General features: G+C 44.7%; 1 protein-coding gene across 1 annotated transcript in view; it reads left to right on the top strand.

Moving 5' to 3' along the window:
• Positions 1 to 10,479: 10,479 nt before the first annotated feature.
• Positions 10,480 to 14,449, top strand: part of DUSP14 (dual specificity phosphatase 14) — a 24,920-nt gene continuing 20,950 nt past the window's right edge. The window contains exon 1 of the mRNA XM_070390502.1: positions 10,480 to 10,617. The gene's annotated coding sequence lies outside the window, so the exon portion shown is untranslated. The remainder of the gene's footprint in view (positions 10,618 to 14,449) is intronic.

Raw genomic sequence — 14,449 nt, 5'->3', positions numbered from 1 at the left:
GAGGAGGTAGCAATGGACATAAAATGTCTCTGTTATTTTTAGAATTGATTAAAATGTTTTGCTACTTAATTTGTGGGTTTGTCAAATATTCTGGTCACTAAAGCACACTTAGGGTGTTGGATGCCCACCTCATCACGCTGCACTGCCTGTGCTAACACATGTGTCCTGGGCTCGCCCCTGTTGTCACCGGGGGCTTCCCGGGATACCAGGTCCCCGAGGATGGAGATGATTCAGTTAATTTCAGCATTGCTTGGATGACACCTGAACCCTAGTTTCTCAACGGTGAAAGGGTAGCCTACAAGAAGAGCTACTTTTAAAACAAAAGGAAAGCCCTTTCATGTGTGGAACTCACTAGGTATGAGGGTGAGTGACTCCACCACATCTGAAAGTTGGTCCTTACATCTTTTTGCACAATAGGAAGCCAAACTCAGAGGGTTATCCCTGTTCCGTTGGAAGCAAACAGAATCTTTACAAATTACCTCCGATAGCTGACTGATTCTTTAGTTCTTTCATCATTCAAAATACCTAATTCAAATAGTGTATACTTGGTTGGAAATATCGGCACAAACTTTTTGGCTGATGTAAATATGCATGTGGTTTGCTAATGGACTTCATCTAGGGTTTACAAATGAAAAGGAAACTCAGGATCTGAAGGAATTAGAAAAAAGGACTTCGGTATTTTAAAAGGGTGGCTTGTGGTTTTCTTTTTTTGTTTTCTTGACATAGTCCTATTTTTAGAAAACAGTCTATCACCACCATCACCCCAAGTTGATTATAAAGGGATTGCCTCTTTTTTTTTTAATGCTAAGACTTAAAAAATATATTTATTTATTATTTTTGGCTGCACCAGGTCTTCGTTGCTGCACATGGGCTTTCTCTAGTTGTGGTGCTTGGGCTTCTCATTTCTGTGACTTCTCTTGTGGCATACGGGCTCTAGAGTGTGGGCTCAGGAGTTGTGGCACACGGGCTTAATTGCCCTTCAACATGTGGAGTCCTCCCAGACCAGAGATCAAATGCGTGTCCCCTGCATTGGCTGGCAGATTCCTAACCACTGGACCCCCAGGGAAGTCCAGCTTCTTTGAAGTATTGTTCTAAAAGTGCATTAGATGTCAGTGTCGGGTGATGTCCGCTGTAGCCTGAGGTCCTTAGTCTTGATTAAGGAAGGCTTCCTGGGAGAGGTGAGGTTTTGAGGCAATGATAAGATGGAGATGAGAGAAATAAAATGGCAGATGGAAGAGGGAGACTGTTCCAGACATCGTGGGTGGAGGAGGAGGTGGAGGCAGCCATGGGAGTAAGGAAAATGGTGCCAAGAGATTTAGTTGGCTAAGACACAAGGGGCAGCTGTGGTGGTTAGGAGTGGGAGGACGGCGGGACAGTCTGATAGAAACCTTGGATCCAGTTGAAGTCTGAAAAGCTGATTGGGGAATCAGATTTGATGAAAATGGCATGGTTGAAAACAGTGACAAAAATAAGGCTGTAATTTCAAAAGACTAGAGTTTAGAAAGTGGGATTGTTATGGTTTTGGTAAACCCAATTTTGCAGAATTTAAAACTTAAAATTCTAGGGGATTTCTCAAACCAAGCCATAATTTTGGGTGAGGAGTACTCAAAAGTAGTCACTACCCTTTTGCATTTATAATAGAAAAGCATTTGCTGATATTTGATGTCGCTAACTAGCTTACTACATTATTTCCTTCTTTCCTTCTTGTCACCAAAGGAAGGCCCTTCTTACTAAAAATCCAGAGCTAGCAAGAACTTTTCAAAGAATATTCCATCCTTCCCCTTTTCTGCTAGATGGGATTGGCCATAAGCCAACTACATTGATACAGGTCTTTCTTGGTCCAGATCATCTCAGAAGAAGGAAAGTTTAAAACTCAACAGTAATAAACAATGAATAAAGATCTTTAACTGTGAAGGATTTTTATTACAATTTAAAGGATTTCTGTTGGAACTTTTTCTGTCAGTGACCCCTTATGCTCAGAGACTTTAACAGTCTCTACTGAAACAAACTATTTGTGATTTATCTCTTCTTGGGTTCCAGTTTTCATCCTTTTATTGTTTACACCTCCTCCCACCCCAAGCCCCCATTTTAAATCTGGACTTGGTTAACCAGTCACTGCTAAATGATAAGAACAAACTTCCCAGTTTTGAGTAATGAGATCCTCAGCTTGTGGTTACGGGAAAGCGAAGACGACCAGTGACATTCATCAATAACAAAGTTCTACTTGGGAAGTCATTCAAACTGTTAGGTAGAGTAGGGAAAAGGAGCCCAAAATGGTGGTGGCTTAAAGACAAGGAAGGGAAAAGCCTGCGAAAATAGAACAAAAGAAGGTCTGAGGACCGGAGTAAGGACCTCAGGTAAAACAAACAATGCTCCTGGCTGGCCCAATTTACACAGGACAGGCCCAGGGAGAGAAAAACATATAAAGAGAGGAGCCAAAGCTAGCTCGCTCTCTTTCTCTCTCTCCCCCGCGCGCTGGGGTGCTCTTCTCCTCGTGTCTTTGGATTGACGTGCCCTCACGCCTCGAAGGTGGATTTTCCTGCTATCTTCTAAATAAAATAGAGCTGTAACACTGAGCCGTAACACTGATTTGTCTAAGAGCTATAACACAATCCATTCGAGACCTGAGACCTATAACACAGTCTATCCAAGACCTGAGAGCTGTGACATGCCAAGGGGGCTTTAATGTCCGTCACTCCAAATCTTTGTTGTGACGAGACAAAGAGCCGAGGAACATACACTTGCGTGACATCACTTTAGGAAAAATGTAGATATATAATAACTAAAGTTTCCAGCATGATGAGTCAGAAGACCAAACATAGAAGCTTTGGAAAGCTAACTCGTTTGTAACTCCGAAACACCTTGACTGGTTTCCAAGCAAGAGAGCTGTACTGTGTTCTAAACAGCATTCTGGAATATCGCCCATTCTTTGTTTAAAATTTATTAATTTGGCTGTGCTGGATCTTGCTTGTGGCACATAGATAGGGGCTTTAGTTGCAGCACTTGGAATCTAGTTCTCTGATCAGGGATTGAACCCAGACTCCTTGCCCTGGGAGCATGGAATCTTAGCCATTGGACCATCAGGGAAGTCCCTCTTCCATTCATTTTTAAGGATGTCTTTGTAGATACCTTATACACTGTTATTAACACAAAAAGCTTTCCTACACCTTGCATGTACCTGGCTTTTTAATCTGAATTTCTGAAAGTTAGTTCCATTCAAGAGGAAGCTTTGCTTTCCTTTCCAGTGTGTTCAGCTGGATGCGAGTAACCTCTCCCAGATCGGCCAGAAAGGACCACCTCTGCTACAGTGGGACACTGCCATGTCTGTAGCCTGTGCAGAAGAGGTAGCCCAGCCATAATAAAGACTTTCCCTTCAGTCGGACACAATAACCGGCCCTCTGCATGAAATGTAAGTGATACTGATCTCGGGGTGCAAGGAGAGCCAGAGCAGCCTGGACAGGACGGCAGTGGCCGTGCTGACACGGACACTTGTTTGGGGAGAGGGAACGGTAGTGAAGAGTAGCTTGGAGGTATCTTGGAACCGAAGTCTCCTATCCACGGAGTCCTCATTGGCATTGTATGCTGCTTCTGCAGGCTAGAGGGTGGGGACAGGTAAATCATTTCCCAGAAACTTGGAAAGCCGGTTTTTGTTTCTAATGGAGGCAGTTCTTTGTCTGTTCATTGTTTGCCTTGTTGCTTTGGCTTCTACCAGTTGAGATGCACTGAGATAAACTGCCCTTTGATTCAACTGACCAGCCTTACAAGGCAAGAGACACAGGTACTTGAAGGATAAATGTCTTGCATCTGTCATTAAAACTCCTTTGTCACTATGAGTTACTTGCTTGGTATGTGTTACGTACTGGGCCCCCTTCCCTGTTAAGAGTAGGAATAAGGAAGTTGAGATAAGAATGTAGAAAATGACCATTAAAATGTTTAATACCCCAAACTGAAAGCTACAAAAATGTTGATTTAATAGATACAGCCTTGAATAGCACCATACCTCCCCTTGTCTTTGAAAGCTGTGGTTAACCTATGCCAGCCCAGATTTGTTTTTCATCTTTCTGGGCTGGGTAATTAAGTCCGAAGCACTTACATTCTACTGTCGAGCACAGGGGATGGATTTCTGTGGCAGCAGATAAACCATTTGATTGAATTAATCTCATGTTCTTAATCAAGCCACATGGTTTTTCTGCTTTCTCTGGCCTCCTGGAGATATTACATGACAGCTTTCAGGTAGTTGGCGATTAGTCTTGTCTTGGTCGAGTTATGGTGATCAGAAGTAGCATCTCAAGAAGTGTGGAGAGGAGAAGGCCTCACAATTGTTTTAAGAAGCCAGCACTTTATTACTAATCAAAGCAAAAAATGCTGAAATGCTGTCATCGCCATTGTGAACTGACAGCTAATTGCCAACTCATAACACTTCCAATGTACCTCTCTCCTCCCCGGAGAGCTTTCCTTCCAAGTACACTCCCCGTATCTGTATTGTTGGCTAACCTAACCCTCTTTTCTCTCACTAAACAATAGATAACTATTTGAATTCCCCGTCCCACCCCCCACCCCCATTATCACAACATATAACATTATTTTAAGAAGTAAAAAAATACTGGGACCTGCACTGTGGAGTTTAATTTTAATGTTCCCAAACAGTATACCCTATTGGAAAACTGAGTTGGGACTAAGTATCTGATGTTCTTATTTCAGTTTCCGATCTTAGGATGTTGTCTAAGATGAAAAAAGCCATTTTCAGGGTAATTTAATCGCTTTTCCCCAAAATCATTGAAAAGGGGTGAAAAGTTCAGAAGTGCCATGAAGACACCAGCTCCCAAGTACCAGGGGCCTCGGAGATGGGTGAACTGAAAGGAACGCTCAGGAGAGGAGGAGAGCACCGCAGTGGGCCAACCGTCACCGCGTGGGAATTTGCTCTGCCTTTGAGAGGTGGAACGGTTTTCCCATACAGTATCCTGTGGGGAGCCTCTTTTTAAGCAAAGTCAAACTGCAGCAGAAAAGCCACTGGACTGGGGGCAGGAGCCAGAGCCCTATTTTTTTTTTTTTTTTTTTTTTTGCCTAGAGGATGACATCTTGAGAGAGAGAGAGAGAGAGAGATATATATATATATTTTTTTTTTTACCAAAGGACATTTATCTAAGCTCTAGCCACAGGTAGGTGACAGCAATGTCCATCTTACCTGGCTGCCCCCACCCCCTGCTAAGATCTTTGCCTTGTTTTGGGTGTGCATAGTTTCAGATTCAAGACACCTGTCAGATCTCAGTGAGCATAGGTTTAGCTTCAATGATGTAAAGCAAAACGCTTTTGAGAGCAAAATCTCCCAGGAGTGTCTCCACCCCCAGCAACTGCAGAAAAGAAGGCGTTGGTGGGAGAGAGGGGTGGCTATAGACGTCATTGCATCTTCCAGATCCCAGCTGTGACCTGGCTCAGAGTTTTACAGTTAAAAATAACCAGGGCTTAGAGTTGGGTGGGGGTTGGTAAACTGTTTCGTCTCCATGGAAACAAGGAGGAGGGTGGGGGGAAGCCGAGCCTTGGATTTCCAGCAGATGTGGCAAGAGGGGGCGGATGTAGGGGCTGGGAGTTTAGAAGCCCTCTGGTGAAGGAAGATATCCCTGATTAGCATCCAGATTGTAGTCAGACATTGCTCCAGGGTTCTGGAGACAGAACTGCAGAGGTTATGTTTGTGACAATGTATACATTTTGGGTGGGTGCAGTCCTGTTTGAGGCTTACAATTTCCTGTAACACAGATTTGCTACTATTTGGCAAAGCAGAGAGCAGATGAGCAACACAGTAGGGTAGATGCTGCCTTCTAACCAATCTGGGAACCTCTGCTACACCCCCACCCCTTCAGTTGCCCTTGTTTTTATTTGTATACTCAGAGGTTTGACGTCAGAATATTGTCACAATTTACAACTAGAGGGGGCTGATGTTTGCAACCTGGGACCTGGGCTAATATGGTCATTAACTCCCTTGCAGTAGGATCAGGTTTTTTCTCTTTGGTATTGTAGGAGATTATGCAAAGTGGCATTAATTACCTAATAAGTCCTTAAAGTTATCTCTTACCATTTCTGGTATTATTACTACAAGAGGTAACTAACTTGTGGTGGGGGAGGAGGTATTTTATTTTTTCATTTCCCTTTTCTTTGAAGGTTTCCTTTGAAACAATTTTTTCCCCTCAAGAAATACATGAATATATTCTAGTTAAAAAAAAAAAATCAAATCCCTCTATTTTCCTTTTTAAATGACGGGTGCATATGCTTTCTTGTTTACCTGTCTGGCATATTGGGGTGACTTAAGTGCTAATCTTTGTACTGCTACTTAATAATAATACAACCTTGGGCAAGCTTTTTTAACCCCTCATTTCTGAACTATGATTGATAAAAGCTACCCAACTGTGTTTGATGAAGATAAATGGGATAAATAAAGTATATAATTCACCTGACACCTCCCTTCCCTTCCCATTGGGCCTTTAATATTTTCATTTAACTCCAGCCAGGTATGAAGCAGCCTTTGATTTTCCCTGGTAAATGGTAAATTCACACCACGATAAAGTCTCACAGAGGGACACTAAGCTCTGAAGAACACAGATCAAATGTTAAAATAGGCACAGGTGCATTTTTTCATGGGTGTTGTTTATATTGGAATCTTCATCACTGTGCATCATTGCCACAGCCCCAGGGTTGAATTAAGGGCGGAACGTTTCAGAGACAGATAGATAGATACTAAATGTCTAGTTATCCTAGACATGTTGCAATAATATTTCCTTATATAATGCCTAGCTCAAGAAGCTTGAACTCAGGTTACAAAATTGTAGGTACACTGTAAGAAAACTAAAAAGTCAGGCATGGAAGAAAAAAAATCAGAAAAAGATGCTAATAGTTGTTTCGTTAAGTAGTAAAATTAGGGGTGATGCTTTCAGGTCCCTCTCTATCTCTCCTGGGTGTTTTGTTTTTTTGTAATGTGACTTTTTTATAGATGGAAAAATAAATTACATGAGAACTAGTAAGACTGTACAAATAGAAGTTTATAGTATTTTGCAATGAATAATATCTAGTTAATCCTTATGATAGCCATATAAGGCGCTATCTTACATCTTATAAAATAGCACAAGCATTAGGCAAGTTTCTATAGTAAATGAAATATGTTTTTTTTATTTCTACCCCTCTTGTTTTGGGGTTTTTTTTGTTTTTAAATATTTTCCACATTTATACAGTTTTCTCCCAGATACCTCGTGTCCACTGTCCCTCTTAAATGTGTGAGAGGACAATAACATCAAGCTTTACTTCCCTGGGGGATTTGCCTTTTTATAGCTATTAATGGCATAGACTCTGGAATTACAGGTATTAGTAAGCAGGCATTCCAGACCCCTGGGACCTGATGACCCCCTGAAATCAAGATGCTATAGACTGGGGAGCCCTGAACACAGCTATCTTCCACTTGTGACAGATACGTCAAATCTGTCACCCATTTGTTAACCAGAAGAAGCAATATAAGTGGAAGATGCAACTATTTGAGGGACTCATAAAGGTCTGATTAGTCTCAGGAGCAGTCATTGCCCAAGCAATTACGGAAAATATTTTTGGAAAGGCAGACATCAGAAGCCAAGCAGAGTAGACGTTTCCACCCTCTTATTTACTGGGTCTAATCAGATCAGCTCTTATTTTGCACAGAATCTACACTGCTCTAAAGCACTGCTTATATAGATGTAGTCAGGAGCATCCACACCTTCCCTGGGCACAGACAAGGCAGATTTTTACAGCAGACGATCTCTAAGACGTTCCTACAACTAAAATAATTGACACCTTTAAATGTACCTATTTATAGTCTAGTAAAGCACTGCCCAGTAAGGAAGTCACTGGCCTCATGAGGCTATTTACATTTAAATTGATTAAAATTAATTACAATTTAAAAGTCAGTTCTTCAGTCACACTAGTCACATTGCAAGAGCTCAAAAGCCACGTGAGGCTAGCAGCTACCGTACTGGACAGTGCAGTACAGGTAATCTCCAGCCCCCAAAGTTCTATCCGACACTGCTGGTCCCGAAGACAATACCTTCAAACTGTATTTTTTTGTCGAGGCCTCTGTAAACCCACATTTCCACATTCTGTAAAGGGATAAAGCACCTCCCTACCCACAGGCATATATGTACAGTCACTAAATGATCTTTCTGAGTTTAGCACTTCTTCCTACTTTCCTTAATCTCTAGATCTTTACACATACATTACACTCAGCACAAACTTTATTTTAGCCCTCCTCCCTCCTCTTCGCTGATGAGGATTTGATTCTTCATGGTAGGCTTAGTTCTACAATGTGTGAAAATGCCCAGTTCCTTGTCACCAAGGAGCTGTTCTGGAAACCTGCCTTCTGTGTAATAAACAAGCTTGAATCTGAAGAGGGATGTATCTATGCGTGCTGCTGAGTCACCAAATTGAAGGAAAGACTGGGGGGGGAGAAACAGAGAGGAAAGCAGCATACAATCGTTTCTATTAGAGATTTTGCTATTTTGGAATTGGCATGTCAAAAATAAGTCACTGGATGAATTGATGGTGGTGCAATTTGGTACTGCAAGATGCCTTTCCCAGGCAAGATTTGAACTAATGTGTTATCCTGAATCAGATTCTGCATTGTTCTCTCTTCGAAAGATTAATTTTGCTTAATTTTAAGGCTTTCTCTCTTTATGATGGGAAAACTAGACATCTTTCCATTCTAGGCCTTTTTAGCTCCCTTAAGATGATCACTAAAATGGCTTTGATGTTATATTTTTGTCTGGAAAGCAGACAGAACTTTTGGATATTCCTGCACCCACGGAATGACTCGGAATCCGGTTGGAGATCAGAAAGAGCATGAAAAAGCCTCAAAGCTTGCGGTTGAAGATGCAGGAGGTCAGGAGAGTGGGATGCAAACCCAAAGCGCTGTGTTCACATCCCTCGCCCATCCCTCCTCCCAAAACTATGATTACTCGTTTGACTGATCAGCAACTCTGATGCCAATGATTTACACCCATGAGGAGCTGGGTCTGGTGACTAAAGGGCTGGGTGTGGAGTCGGGACTCTCAGGAGCCTGACTCACTGCCCAGCCTCGAGGAAGTTGTTTATACCTCCCCTCGCCCGCCAGGGCAGGGATGTATTGAATGTCCGCTCTGCATCTACTCAGGTTATAGAGGGACAAACCTACATTAAAAAGAAAAAAAAAAAGACCCTCAGAGTGACACAGCAAATAAGCCCTCCATGAATTAATGCATTCAGCCTGCGCTCCCGAGACCCTCAGCCCTGCCTTGGAGGCACAAGGTGTGGACTTGGTGTTTTGAAACTCAGGTGGTACCTGTGGTTCATGACAGTGGGTTGGCGGTCTTGGGGCAGGCAGAAGATGGCCACTGCTGCTGCTACTGCTGCTAAGTCGCTTCAGTCGTGTCCGACTCTGTGCGACCCCAGAGACGGCAGCCCACCAGGCTCCCGCGTACCCGGGATTCTCCAGGCAAGAACGCTGGAGTGGGTTGCCATTTCCTTCTCCAATGCATGAAAGTGAAAAGTGAAAGTGAAGTCGCTCAGTCGTATCAGGCTCTAGCGACCCTATGGACTGCAGCCTACCAGGCTCCTCCGTCCATGGGATTTTCTAGGCAAAAGTACTGGAGTGGGGTGCCATTGCCTTCTCCGAAGATGGCCACATCTATAGCCATTTCTGGGCTTCTTTGGTGGGTCAGACGGTAAAGAATCGCCTGCAATGCGGGAGACCGGGATTCGGTCCCTGGGTTGGGAAGATCCCCTGAAGGAGGGCATGGCAACCCACTCCAGCATTCTTGCCTAGAGAATCCCCATGGACAGAGGAGCCTGACGGACTACAGTCCATGGGGTGGCAAAGAGTCGGACACGACTGAGCGACTAAGCACAGCACATAGCCCCTTGAGTCTCTGACAACATAGCCTCCCACAGTCGCTGGAAACTGCCCATACCTGCCCAAGCAAAATTCAGCCAACAGCTGCCATGAGATTTATTTTCTCTTCCCTCTTTGGTTCCAACTCCGGGCTCCCCCTTGCAGGATGGAAGGTGGGGGTAGGAGATTAGTCACTAACTGCAATCTTCACACCTTTTATATTTGTATCGTTTTCTTGCCTTTAACCCTCTCACATCCACAAAGTACCCTAGTTCGCCATCCCTTGGCCCTCGCCGAAACCTAGTTTGGAGGAAGACGCTCAAGTGGGAAAACAGCAGGGTTGGATGTTGTGACACAGACGGGGACACCGCTGCGGTCCTTTGAGCAGAGGTCTGCCGGGGTACCAGGGATGCGCGCGCGGGATGCCAGACTCGGCGGCGGAGCGAACAGTGCGCACGCGCGCCGCCTGCGGCTCCGCGCGCCCCCGGGTCTGCAGGCCGGGCGCCCGCCGCGCGCCTCTCGCGCCGAGGCCCCGCTCCCGCCCCGAGCGCCGAGGCCCCGCCCCCTACCCGAGCGACCGCCCCGCCCCCGTGAGAGGGCGGTGGGGCGCAGCGAGCGTGCGCGCGGCCCGCCCCGGGCGCGGGCGGAGGAGAGAAGGAAGGGTGCGCGCGGCGGCCAGCCCGCAGACGCCGGGAGCCGCGCAGCAGAGAAGAACGCTGGCCGCGAGCCTGGGCGAGCCGGTACGGGGCCCGCGGGCTCGGGCGGGGGGCAGCGGGCGGGCGGGACTTGGCGCCGACCGGGCCCCGTGGGCCCTAGCCGGAGCGGACAGCCATGGGCCCGCGCGAGCCGGGTCTCCAGAAACTTTGTGCCGGCGTCCCCCACCTGCTCCCGGGAGCTTCTCGCATCTTCTGGTCGGCGGGGAGAGGAGAGGCCCGGCGACCTCCGCCGCGACCCCTCCTTCCCGCCCGGCCCCGCCTCGCGGGCGCTCGGAGCACCTCCCAACTCCGGCCGCCCACCCGGGCTGCTCTCCTGCTGCGGCGCCGCCTGGGCCCGGGTCCCGGCCCTCGGCTCCTCGCGAGCATCCTCTCTGCTCCCCTCCCCCTTCTTGACCCCTCTGCTCCCCGGTCCAGCCATGGCCTCTCTCTGCCTCCTCGCCCCGCCGCCACCGTTCTCCGGCTCCGAGCCTCGGGAGCGTCGGCGGCTTCTTGCCTCTTCCGAAGGTTTCTGGTGCATTGATAGAAGCAACTTGACTTTCAGCAATGCCAAGTATTCAACTTGAGGGTTTCTCTACGGTGGTGGATTGGTGTGCACAGTGCCAACGTTATCTTTTTATTTCTCTTAAGTACCCTTGCTCCAAAGCGAAGTTGAGTTCTTGTTTGTGTGCGAGAGGAGTTAGTTGCATGTTGTATGTAGCTGCCTTCTCTGGATTGTATAACTATATTTTATTTAGGTGGATGTTGCCAATGGTACCAGCTACTGTTATGGTAACTGGGCATCCCAGAGGCAAGGGAAGGAGGTGTGACTTTAAAATGCAGTTCTACTGTGTAGGGATTTTTTTTTTAAGTACCGCGTTCTTTTCATCCAGGAAGACCTCAGGGCATTTAGCATGTGTTAACTAGCTGTTCTTAGTTTTATGAGCGAGGTAGGTAAAGAGCAGTACCATCCTATTTTACAGATGTGGACATGGAGGCAAAAAGTCAGGTCCTGATTCTTTACTCATCTGAAAAGAATATGGACCAGGGTTCCTGGAATTCCTAGTCCATGAGGGATTCTTAGTCAGAAGTGTCATGGAATGTTGGAACTGACTCCCTGAGATTGTACAGAGCAGTTAAAAGCCACAGAGGCTGGAACTGTCAGCATCTCCATGCTTGAGACTCAGCGGTGTCACAGAGTTAAGTGATACCAGACAAGTCATAGCTGCTCTCCGTGTGTTTCCTGCTCTTTACAACCAGAGGAACAAAGGTGCTGTATTCTTTCCAAAGTTATCTGAACGCGTGTGGAAGCTCCACTGTCTTGCGCTGCGTTTGGTGTTTCGTGATTGTTCCTTATTGTGGGCTCCTAGAGGCCTCCATTCTCGGGTTGTCTTTAGAAATGCGGGGAAGGGGGCACCCGTTAGAATGAATAGCTGCCTCTTCAGGAGACACCCCTGAGCCTTCACACCAGAGACAGGCTGAGGCAGGGACCCTGACCTGGGTAGGGGCAGAGGGTTGCCTTGTGAAGGTAGGAAGGCGCCCTGCACGGGCGGCTTGACACATGGGCCCTATTCCTGCCTCCAGCTCTGACTCATCTTCTGACGCTTGGGGGAGGAGAGGTAGATGCTTGATATTTTTGGCTTTCCCCCCATAAAACGGGAGACAGTTTCCTTCATTCCAAGGCTTTTGAACGTCACTGTCCAACGTGTCTGTCTATGCTGAGTTCTCAGTTGAACTCTCTCACAGTGGTTGAATGCAGGTATGATTTCTGCAATATTCTTTAATACAATGGTATAAGTATATATTCTTATTATTTAAAAAAAAAAAAACTGGCCAGGTGTGTAAGGCCAAGAAATCCTTTAAAACTTTAGCATTTTTACATGTTGGCTCCTAAGGAGGAATCTTTGTTTGGTAGATTCTTTCGCAATTGGGATTTTATTTTAAGGCAAGATGGTTTACAAATACTTTTTCCCAATACCACAAGAATTAAACATTCTGTTTTAAAAAATTAAAACTTTACAGATAAGATTAAAACTTTCTTTTGAGCATCTGTCGCCAAAGTAATTGCTGTGTATATTTTTATTGGTTTATGTGTTTTCTTTCAGACTTTGCTAAGCATTTTTTTGAATGTTTGTACAGAATGATTCTTTTTTCTGGTTTGCATAGTCTGAAAACTTCTAGCTTTTCTTTTTTTTTTTTCTGAGTGACATTTTTAACTAAATTATTTTATTTTATTATTTTTAAGTATTAACTTTAAAATGTCCTGTTTATAGACACTTGGTTTCTGTCTAGAACAGGTAGCTATGTGCTTTTAGTCCAGCTAGTCATTAAGTTTTACTAACCCTGATAGCACTGGTAGTATTTGCTCCAGACAATAGGCAAATGATCCTTTCTTAACTTTAAAACAATTAAATCATTAAGATCCTTGGTGCTTCTCTTGGTTGCAAAGGAAAACTTTGCCATTAAAAAATCTCGTATATTTGTCTTTTCTTTGCTTGTGAGGAGGCGTAAAAGGGAGTGGAAGGCGAAGGGAGTTGCTGAAGCAACAGTCCTGGGTGTAAACTTAGCGAGCGTTTAAGATGATAGCTTTAGTTATTTATGACAGTCTCACTGGGGTGAAGACAGAGAAAGGAAAACATTAACGTTTTCCGTGAAAACTGTTCAAATCAGTAATTTCAGAAGATAGATGAGCTAAAACAAAATTCACGTCAAAGAGTTTATGGGCTCCTGGTGGTCCAGTGGTTAGGACCCTGCAATTTTGCTGCTGAATCCTGGGTCTAGTCCCTGATCAGGGAAATTAAGATTTCACAAGTTGCTGGACATGGCCAAAAAAAAAGAGTTTATGGATTTATGTGTTAGACATTTATTAAGACTTCTGCTATGTGAAAAGTTAAGTGCTGACTACTGGGGTAGAAGGCAAATAAGGTCCTGACCTCATGAAACTGACAGGCGGTAGTGATATTCCAAGCAGAAGGATTCTCTCCCCAGATTGGCCAGAATTTGTAAGGCTTCTGAATTCCTGAAAACCAACATTGTGTTTATTTAACCTTTCTTAAGTTGTGAATAGTAGAACACAAAAGGGTATAAAACATAAATGGATAACTTAATTATTTTAAAGAATACACAGCTGTAACCATCTTGCAGGTCAGGAAGCACACTCTTTCCCAATGACCACGTCTCTCCTCACCCTAGAGGTAACCTAGCCAGTACTAGCTTCATTTTTGTGAAAATCATCCCCTTTCTTTTCTATAGTTTTTATCACCTAAATATATGTATATTTTAGTTAATTAATTTCATTTTTGGCTGCTCTGGGTCTTTGTTCCTGTGCACAGTCTTTCCTTGGTTGCGGTGAGCGGGGGCTGTGCTCGTTGCGTGGTGCAAGCTGCTGCTTGCGGCTTCTCTTGTTTCCAAACTTGGACTCTACGTACGCAGGCTTCAGCAGTTGTGGCTCACAAGCTTAGTTGCCGCGAGGCATGTATGATCTTCTAGACCAGGGTTTGAACTCATGTCCTGTGCATTGGCAGGTGGATTCTTATCCACTGTACTGCTAGGGAGGTCCTGTCACCTAAAGACTGATCTCTAAACAATATAGTTTCATTTTGCCTGGTTTTCATCTTTATGCAAGGAGAATCAAAGTAGGTATTCTTGTAAATCCTTTCTTTGGGGGTGGCAGCCCATGTCACATATGTGTATATATGTAAGTGTGTGTATATATACATTCATATATGTATTTACACATGTATATGATTTTTTGGTTTGAATTCTTGCTGCATTACAGTTTTTTAAGATTCATCCATGTTGTTACCTGTGACTGTAATTAGTTCATATTTGCATGAATATTCCACATTTATCTATTTGTCATCTGCTGTTGATGGACGTC

Source organism: Bos mutus, chromosome 19 (genome assembly GCF_027580195.1).
Source record: "Bos mutus isolate GX-2022 chromosome 19, NWIPB_WYAK_1.1, whole genome shotgun sequence".
NCBI lineage: Eukaryota > Metazoa > Chordata > Mammalia > Artiodactyla > Bovidae > Bos > Bos mutus.
Note: the sequence above shows the minus strand (reverse complement) of the source record. Positions and strands in the feature narration are given on the sequence as shown.